The sequence below is a fragment of the Herpailurus yagouaroundi genome, unplaced genomic scaffold (genome assembly GCF_014898765.1).
Source record: "Herpailurus yagouaroundi ecotype Mexico unplaced genomic scaffold, PumYag 159, whole genome shotgun sequence".
NCBI classification, from domain to species: domain Eukaryota; kingdom Metazoa; phylum Chordata; class Mammalia; order Carnivora; family Felidae; genus Herpailurus; species Herpailurus yagouaroundi.
In genome coordinates, this window is record NW_024412400.1 from 63,377,398 (window position 1) to 63,386,003 (window position 8,606).

At 42.6% G+C, this 8,606-nt stretch overlaps 1 pseudogene; it reads left to right on the forward strand.

Moving 5' to 3' along the window:
* Positions 1 to 4,560: 4,560 nt before the first annotated feature.
* Positions 4,561 to 6,426, forward strand: LOC121033359 (DNA-directed RNA polymerases I, II, and III subunit RPABC5-like; annotated as a pseudogene).
* Positions 6,427 to 8,606: the final 2,180 nt, after the last annotated feature.

Below are 8,606 nucleotides of genomic sequence, written 5' to 3' on the forward strand. Positions count from 1 at the left end.
GAGGTGAAACACCTTGCTCAACCCCAAGTAGGAACATATGCATTGAGCAAGTCAAAATTTTCACTCTAGAGGTGACCCCGAGAGCACCAGGGAAGTTTTAAAGAGTAGGCAAACACGGAATCCATGAATGAGGATGCTCAATTGTACTTACTATGTTACAAAGCTATGACATCCATCTGCCTGAGCTACAGAATAGATCATCATGCTCCCATATTTCCATAACATTTTAGAAAATATTTTTTTTTAATTTTTTTTTTCAACGTTTATTTATTTTTGGGACAGAGAGAGAGGGAGACACAGAATCGGAAACAGGCTCCAGGCTCTGAGCCATCAGCCCAGAGCCTGACGCGGGGCTCGAACTCCCGGACCGCGAGATCGTGACCTGGCTGAAGTCGGACACTTAACCGACTGCGCCACCCAGGCGCCCCTAGAAAATATTTTTAAGTAATCTCTACACCCAGCATGGGGCTCCAACTCACAACCCTGAGATCAACTCTGCTCCACTGACTTAGTCAGCCAGGCACCCCTCCATAACATTTTAAATGTCCACCGTCTGAAAGTAAATACTTAGTTCCTAATTATTGGTAGTCGATAGTTTGCTTTTACTCCGTTTCAGTGGCATGGCAATTCTCTGTTTAATCATTCAGTAACATTGAGTACTTACTGTGTGCCAGAATTTTATTAGGCACAGCCATGAATTAAACATTACAAAATAGGGGCACCTGGCTGGCTCAGTGGTTAAGCATCCGACTCTTGATTTCGATGGTCTCACAGTTCGTGAGATCAAGCCCCAATTCAGGCTCTGTGCTGACAGCATGGAGCCTGTTTGGGATTCTCCCTCTCTCTACCCCTGCTCGCTCTCTCTCGCTCGCTCTCCTCTCTTTGTGTGTGTCTCAAAATAAACTTAAAAAAAATTACAGATTAGTTAAATATTACAGCCCTCCCCCCTTAGACCATCAAATACTGTGATATGTGCTATATGGTAGGGATTTGTCCTATGTGCTGGATATCTCTATCCCCTCCATCTCTACTCCACCCTCTTCCCCATGAAGCTGATGAATGGACCACAGCAATGAGCTCCTTTGCCTCCTGGCCTCTGGGTGGGTTTGGCCGAGGAGTGCCCTGGTCAGAGATAGACTGATGGTCAGGATACCTATTCTTTTGGCTCTGTCACCATCTTTTCCAAGCTTCCCTTCACTAATTTCCTTGGATTTGCCACTCCCTGTGCTTTTCCTTCTGCCCAAGAGGTAATATCAGCTCTGCTGCCACTAATCTGGAGTTGCTCAAGTTACTGTGCTTCCTGTTGTGGTTCCCTGCTCCCAAACCTTTGTGCAGTATCTCCTCAAAGTATCTTTTTTTTTTTTTTTAATTTTTTTTCAACGTTTTTATTTATTTTTGGGACAGAGAGAGACAGAGCATGAACAGGGGAGGGGCAGAGAGAGAGAGGGAGACACAGAATCAGAAACAGGCTCCAGGCTCTGAGCCATCAGCCCAGAGCCCGACGCGGGGCTCGAACTCCCGGACCGCGAGATCGTGACCTGGCTGAAGTCGGACGCTTAACCGACTGCGCCACCCAGGCGCCCCTCAAAGTATCTTAATTTAAGGACCATCTGCTTCCCATTGGAACCAAGACAAATCAACCAAAGAGAAATTCCTAGAGGACAAATATTCCAATGAGTTTACAACCTCTGAGAGGTCCTTGTCGCCAGTTATTAGAAAGGATCTCACAACCTTGCAGAACATGTCCTAACAGTTTTAGTAACTAAAATCCTATTCTAGTAGATATCTATGCAGATACTGCACAAAGAAATGAATTTGTCTTCTTGGACAAGTCTTAAGCCAAAGTCTGCAGCGTTTAGCTGTGAGTTTATGAGTAGATCCAAATGCATTTACTCCACTTTTCCAACCTACCCCAGAGATCCTCTGAAACTTAAATAACTCACATGGCTTTTCCATTCAAATAAATTTTCAGGCTGAGAAAGGACATCCTTTCTTAGATTTATAGTTTTTAGGATTGTCCAAAAGGCCTATAATCTCTATCCTTTGCCTGGTGGTACAAAAGGCAGGAGGGCTAAGTTTCTCTGGAATTAGATCACCACACTTTGGTCATATTTCAAACGAATGCCACCATCAATTCAATGTTTTTGTGCCATGGATTCTTTTTCAGAATAATGTTTTTAAGCGCAGAAAATGAAATGCATGGGATTACAAAGAAAACCAATTAGGCGCACCGGGGTGGCTCAGTTGGTTGAGCTTCTGACTCTTGATTTCAGCTTGGGTCATGATCCCAGAGTCGTGTTGTCAGGCTCCAAGCTGAGCATGGAGCTTGCTTGGGATTCTCTCTCTCTCTCCCCTTTCCCCTGCTCACATGTACTCTCTCTAAAAAAAAAAAAAAAAAATTAAAAAATAAATAATAATTTTTTTAAGTAAAAAAATTATATTGAAGTACAAGTTATCAAAATAATGTAAATGTATAATACAGTAATATATGTGTTCACTTAATAACCACATCTAGCAGGAAGTTTAACAACTGCTGTGATATCAAAGTAGCATAAACAGTATGATATCTCTACAACAGTTGTGGTATGAAAATACCTGATTTCTATTGTTGACAAACAGCTACTGCCTGATACAGCTCTGGATTGTTGCATTTATAATAAAAAGAAATACTAAATTCCGCTTAAAGTTTAGAGGAAATAATTTTTATTCGCATCCAGTTCACGTATCATCTGAATTCTACCCTCAAATCTCTTAGAGGTCTGCAGACTCTGGGTTAAGAAACCCTGACCTAGCTAACCAGATATTGGTGGCAATATTTCAAATAGAACTATAACATGGTATTCAAAGGCCAATGATACTTAATTTAGCATGATTTGATATTTTATTTTCATATTATTCACATGTCTACTTCATTAACACATATATAGCAAATTACATGTGTTGTGTGAGGTTTTATTTATAATACATTATATCTTGGGGCATCTGGCAGGCTCAGCTGGTAGTGTACAACTCTTTTTTTTCTTTCTGTTGTCTTTTTTAAAAATTTTTTATTTAACTTATTTTTCTAATTTACATCCAAGTTAGTTAGCATATAGTGCAGCAATGATTTCAGGAGTAAATTCCTTTATGCCCCTTACCCATTTAGCCTATCCCCCCTCCCACAACCCCTCCAGTAACCCTGTTTCTTCTCCATATTTAAGAGTCTCTTATGTTTTTGTCCCCCTCCCTGTTTTTTATTATTTTTGCTTCCCTTCCCTTATGTTCATCTGTTTTGTATCTTAAAGTCCTCGTCTGAGTGAAGTCATATGATATTTGTCTTTCTCTAATTTCGCTTAGCATAATACCCTCTAGTTCCATTCACATAGTTGAGAATGGCAAGGTTTCATTCTTTTTGATTGCCTAGTAATACTCTATTGTATATATATATACACCACATCTTTTTCCATTCACCCATTGATGGGCATTTGGGCTCTTTCCATACTTCGGCTATTGTTGATAGTGCTGCTATAAACACTGGGGTGCCTATGTCCCTTCGAAACAGCATACCTGTATCCCTTGGATAAATACCTAGTACTACAGTTGCTGGGTCATAGGGTAGTTCTGTTTTTAATTTTTTGAGGAACTTCCATACTGTTTTCTAGAGTGGCTGCACCAGTTTGCATTCCCACCAACAATGCGAAAGAGATCCTTTTTCTCCGCATCCTCACCAACGTCTGTTATTGCATGAGTTGTTAATGCTAGCCATTCTGACAGGTGTGAGGTGTTATCTCAGTGTGGTTTTGATTTGTATTTCCCTGATGATGAGTGATATTGAGCATTTTTTCATGTATTGGTTGGCCATCTGGATGTCTTCTTTGGAAAAATGTCTGTTATTGTCTTTTGCCCATTTCTTCACTGGATTATTTGTTTTTTGGGTATTGGGTTTGATAAGTTCTTTATAGATTTTGGATACTAGCCCTAATCCTAACCCTAACCCTAAATTCTTTATAGATTTTGGATACTAATCTGTTATTTTGTTTGCAAATACCTTCTCCCATTCTGTCAGTTGCCTTTTAGTTTTGCTGATTGTTTCCTTCTCCGTGCAGAAGTTTTTATTTTGATGAGGTCCCAGTAGTTCATTTTTGCTTTTGTTTCCCTTACCTCTGGAGACGTGTTGAGTAAGAAGTTGCTGCAGCCAAGATCAAAGAGGTTGTTGCCTGCTTTCCCCTCAAGGATTTTGAGGGCTTCCTGTCTTACATTTAGGTCTTTCATCCATTTTGAGTTTATTTTTGTGTATGGTGTAAGAAAGTGATCGAGGTTCATTCTTCTGCATGTCGCTGTCCAGTTTTCCCAGCACCACTTGCTGAAGAGACTGTCTTTATTCCATTGGATATTCTTTCCTGCTTTGTCAAAGATTAGCTGGCCATACGTTTGTGGGTCCATCTCTGGGTTCTCTGTTCTGTTCCATTGATCTGTGTGTCTGTTCTTATGCCAGTACCATACTGTCTTGATGATTACAGTTTTGTAATACAGCTTGAAGTCCGGGGTAGTAAACAACTCTTGCTCTTGGGCTGTGGGTTCGAGCTCCACATTGGGTGTAGAGATTACTTTAAAAAAATCTTCTAAAAAAAATAATAGATTATGCCTTAACTCCTAAACAAAAGTTCAAGATTTTTTGTAAGAACTTCATAAATGGAGGAAGCAGGGTATGATCTTATCCATACTGAGGTTATCTTTCAATCATTCAATAAACACTTGTGGGCCATTCATTAAGCAATCACTGAACACAAGGAGCTAGTTTAGTGAGGGAAGGACAGTATTTATGCAAACAAGAACTTGCAGCAGACTGTAGTATGATGTCAAGAGTATCAATTACATGCTTATGGGATCACATAGTTGAGTACCCAGCCCAGATAGTGAGGATCAGGAAAAGCTTGAAGGATGAGTTGGCAGTAGGTAAAAAATTGAGGAAGGGTATTTGCAGCCAGTGCAATGAGACGCATAAAATAAAAGACAAGGAAGTATGTCTGGCATATTCCTGGAACCAAAAGTACTTCGGGTGCAGCTAGGAAAGAGATGAGTCTAGAGAATCGTAGTGTGGTGACTGTTGGTCAGGCAGTCTGTGGGACCAGTCTGCTGCCGTGCTGCCGCCATGATTATACCTATGTGCTACGTCACTTGTGGCAAGATGGCGGGCAACAAGTAGGAGGCCTAGCTGGGGTTGCTGCGGGTCTTGGAGACTGAGGGGGCGCCCTGGACTCACTAGGCCTGAGTGCTGCACGCTATTGTCTCACGCTGAACTGATGGAGAAGCTGCTCAATTCTGCATCCCTGGAGAAGTAACTGTGCTAGAGCCTCCTGCCTCCTGCTGACCATGGGCAGTCAGGGTTGTGCCTGGAGTTCATTCCACTGAGGTAGAAGAGCTGGGAGCAATGCCTGACCACAGCCACGTGGGTATGTGTATGTCCTTCCTCTGGAAGGAACCATCAGTAAAGGTCCTTGAAGAACCGAGAGAGAGAGAAGGAGAGAGGAAGAGACAGATGAGTCTGGAGAGGGAAGAGATAAAGGTGTCATGGTTTGCCTAGAATCCTTTCCTTTGGGAAACACCCATTTCCCTCTCTTGTATTCTCTTCTGGAGTTGCCCTAAGAAAGAGCACATGACCCAACCCAAGCCAACCCCAATCCTCTCCCTTCCTCAGGATCCGAGTTTGAAGGACCATGGGGGCCTGGAGTTACCGATGGCATATTGCCTCCACATGGACAGAACCTGTCTAGAAACAAAACTAACATGAGAAAAGCAGGACTAGGAAAGATAAAGCATGAATGCCATCTTTGAACTCCTACTCTAGTGCTACATGAAGCCAACCTCAGACTCTGGTTACATGAACAAAGAAATTCCTCATTTTTGCTTAAGCTACTTTGAATGAGGTTTCTGTCACTTGGAATTGAAAGGTGACTGACTGGGGCGCCTGGGTGGCGCAGTCGGTTAAGTGTCCGACTTCAGCCAGGTCACGATCTTGCGGTCCGTGAGTTCGAGCCCCGCGTCGGGCTCTGGGCTGATGGCTCAGAGCCTGGAGCCTGTTTCCGATTCTGTGTCTCCCTCTCTCTCTGCCCCTCCCCTGTTCATGCTCTGTCTCTCTCTGTCCCAAAAATAAATAAACGTTGAAAAAAAAAATTTTAAGAAAGGTGACTGACTTACATAGGATGATAAGGACGAACAGAGACACTGACATCCGTTTAGAGGGCATTGACTCAAAGCAGGGAGGTGCCACCATCAAATTTGCATGGTGGATGACCCTGACCACTGGAAATGGGCTGATGAGGGGCATGTCCAGAGGGAAAGAGAACAATGTAGTTATTGGAGTGACCATCATTTTCTCTGAATGTTTCTAACTATTCTCAGATTTGTATGTTCTACCCACAACTCCCCTCTTGTTTCAAAATAACAATTTTTTTTTCTTGGGGTGCCTGAGTGGCTCAGTTGGTTGAGTGTCTGACTTTGGCTCAGGTCATGATCTCACGGTTCATGAGTTTGAGCCCTGTGTCAGTCTCTGTGCTGACAGTTCAGAGCCTGGAGCCTGCTTCGGATTCTGTGTCTCCCTCTCTCTCTGCTTCTGTCCTGCTTGCACGCATGCACGCTCTCTCTCTCTCTCTCTCTCTCTCTCTCAAAAATAAATAAAAAAAAATTTTTTTTAAGTTTTTTCTTATTACAGAAAACTCAGAAATACTTAAGAGCAAAAATACGGAAACAGAAAACCCCCAAACCTACCCTCCATGGACGATCACTGCTAAAACTCATATACATCCTTCTAAACCTTTACATATGTGACATGTGTCTGCAGGTTCACAGAGGTGGGAAAAGGTATTAAGCAAATGAGATTGTACTGTATGTACCTTGAACTTCAAATATCAAAAATCAATGATCTGGAAAAAGAACATTTTTTTCCAGAAACAACTCATTGATCAATTTATGATTTTAAATTGTATTCCTGTTCATCGGATCCAGACTTTGAAATGTGAACATATGTTATATTAACCTTAGATTAAGTGTATGCCAAATGCATGTCACAGACACAGATTTCCACATTGCAGTGTGTTTGATGATCGACGTAAGAGGGAATCAGAAGAGTTCATGATTAACTTTCCCACATCTTCATTTTTTTTTTTTTAATTTTTTAACATTTATTTATTTTTGAGACAGAGACAGAGCATGAACGGGGGAGGGTCAGAGAGAGGGAGACACAGAATCTAAAACAGGCTCCAGGCTCTGAGCGGTCAGCACAGAGCCCGACACGGGGCTTGAACTCACGAACTGCGAGATCATGACCTGAGCCGAACTCAGACGCCCAACCGACTGAGCCACCCAGGCGCCCCTCCCACATCTTCAAATAGACACCTTCACCTCTTACAGTGATGGTATTTTCCACTGCAAAGAAAAAGTAAAATCACTAACAAGCAAATTTGTCTAAAACTGAGGGAAAGCAGTGAGTATGTAGAAAGGAGTTTGCATTTTTAGAATCTAATCAGTATCTGTCAGACTTCACGACTGTAAAGAGCTTTGGCGCACAAAGTAAGCAGGCTGCATCTCTGTCCCTAGTTCTTAGCTGCATAGAGGCTGCAAGGTTTACAAAGTTGAAACTTTTATTCTTAGTAACTTCTTCTCTCACTGAACTTTAATGTTTATTTATTATTGAGAGAGAGAGAGAGAGAGAGAGAGAATGAGCAGGGGAGGGGTAGATGGGGGGGGGGGGGGACAGAAGATTCAAAGCAGGATCCGCACTGACAGCAAATAGCCGAATACGGGGCTCAAACTCACCAGCCGTGAGACCATGACCTAAGCTGTAGTCACACGCTTAACCAACTGAGCCACCCAGGCACCCCTCTCCCTGAACTTCAACACCAGAGTTCTCCACTGCTCAAATTCCTATGCACTTTCTTCTACCTCGCCTTCCATCCTACCCACAATTTTGTCTCTTTCCACAGGACTGGTTGCAGATTTTATTTCTTTAAAATGTATGTGCAAGGACTCTGAAGATGTCTAGTACTTCCAAAGTGACTTACTAAGTGAGCATGCAATGTTTGTTTTAAAGGTTCTATCAATGCCAAGCCACAATTATAAACAGATAATTTCCCTATAGCAGGGGAACCAACCCCTGGGAAATAAGCTCAAATTTTCAGCCCCATTGCCACCCCACATTCTTTATTCTGCCCTCTATAGGTTGAGAAGAGTGTGGTGATCAGTAGGGAAAGAAGGAATGCTACGTAGACCCCTTCTTCAGGGAGCCATCACAGTTTTCTGCAGCACTCGGGAGGCAGGGCTTCTGAAGACTCTAGAAATTGGGAGAACTGATCCACCATCCCTTCTTTTCTTCACTTAACCAGCACTTCTTGAACCCCTACTGTGTACCAAACAATGGAAATACAACATGAAGAACCTTCAGCTCCCAGTCTGAAGAAGGGGCAAGCAACCAGCTTCTGCCATGCAAGAACAGATATGGTGCAGGAGATCCATTTTTACCCAATGAGCTACAATTTCTGCCACTGGAAAGTTTCCAGCCTGGCGGCGGTGCCAGGCCGGAATTGGGGAGGAAGGGAAAAACAAACACCAAACGTGCGTGACAGAAAAAA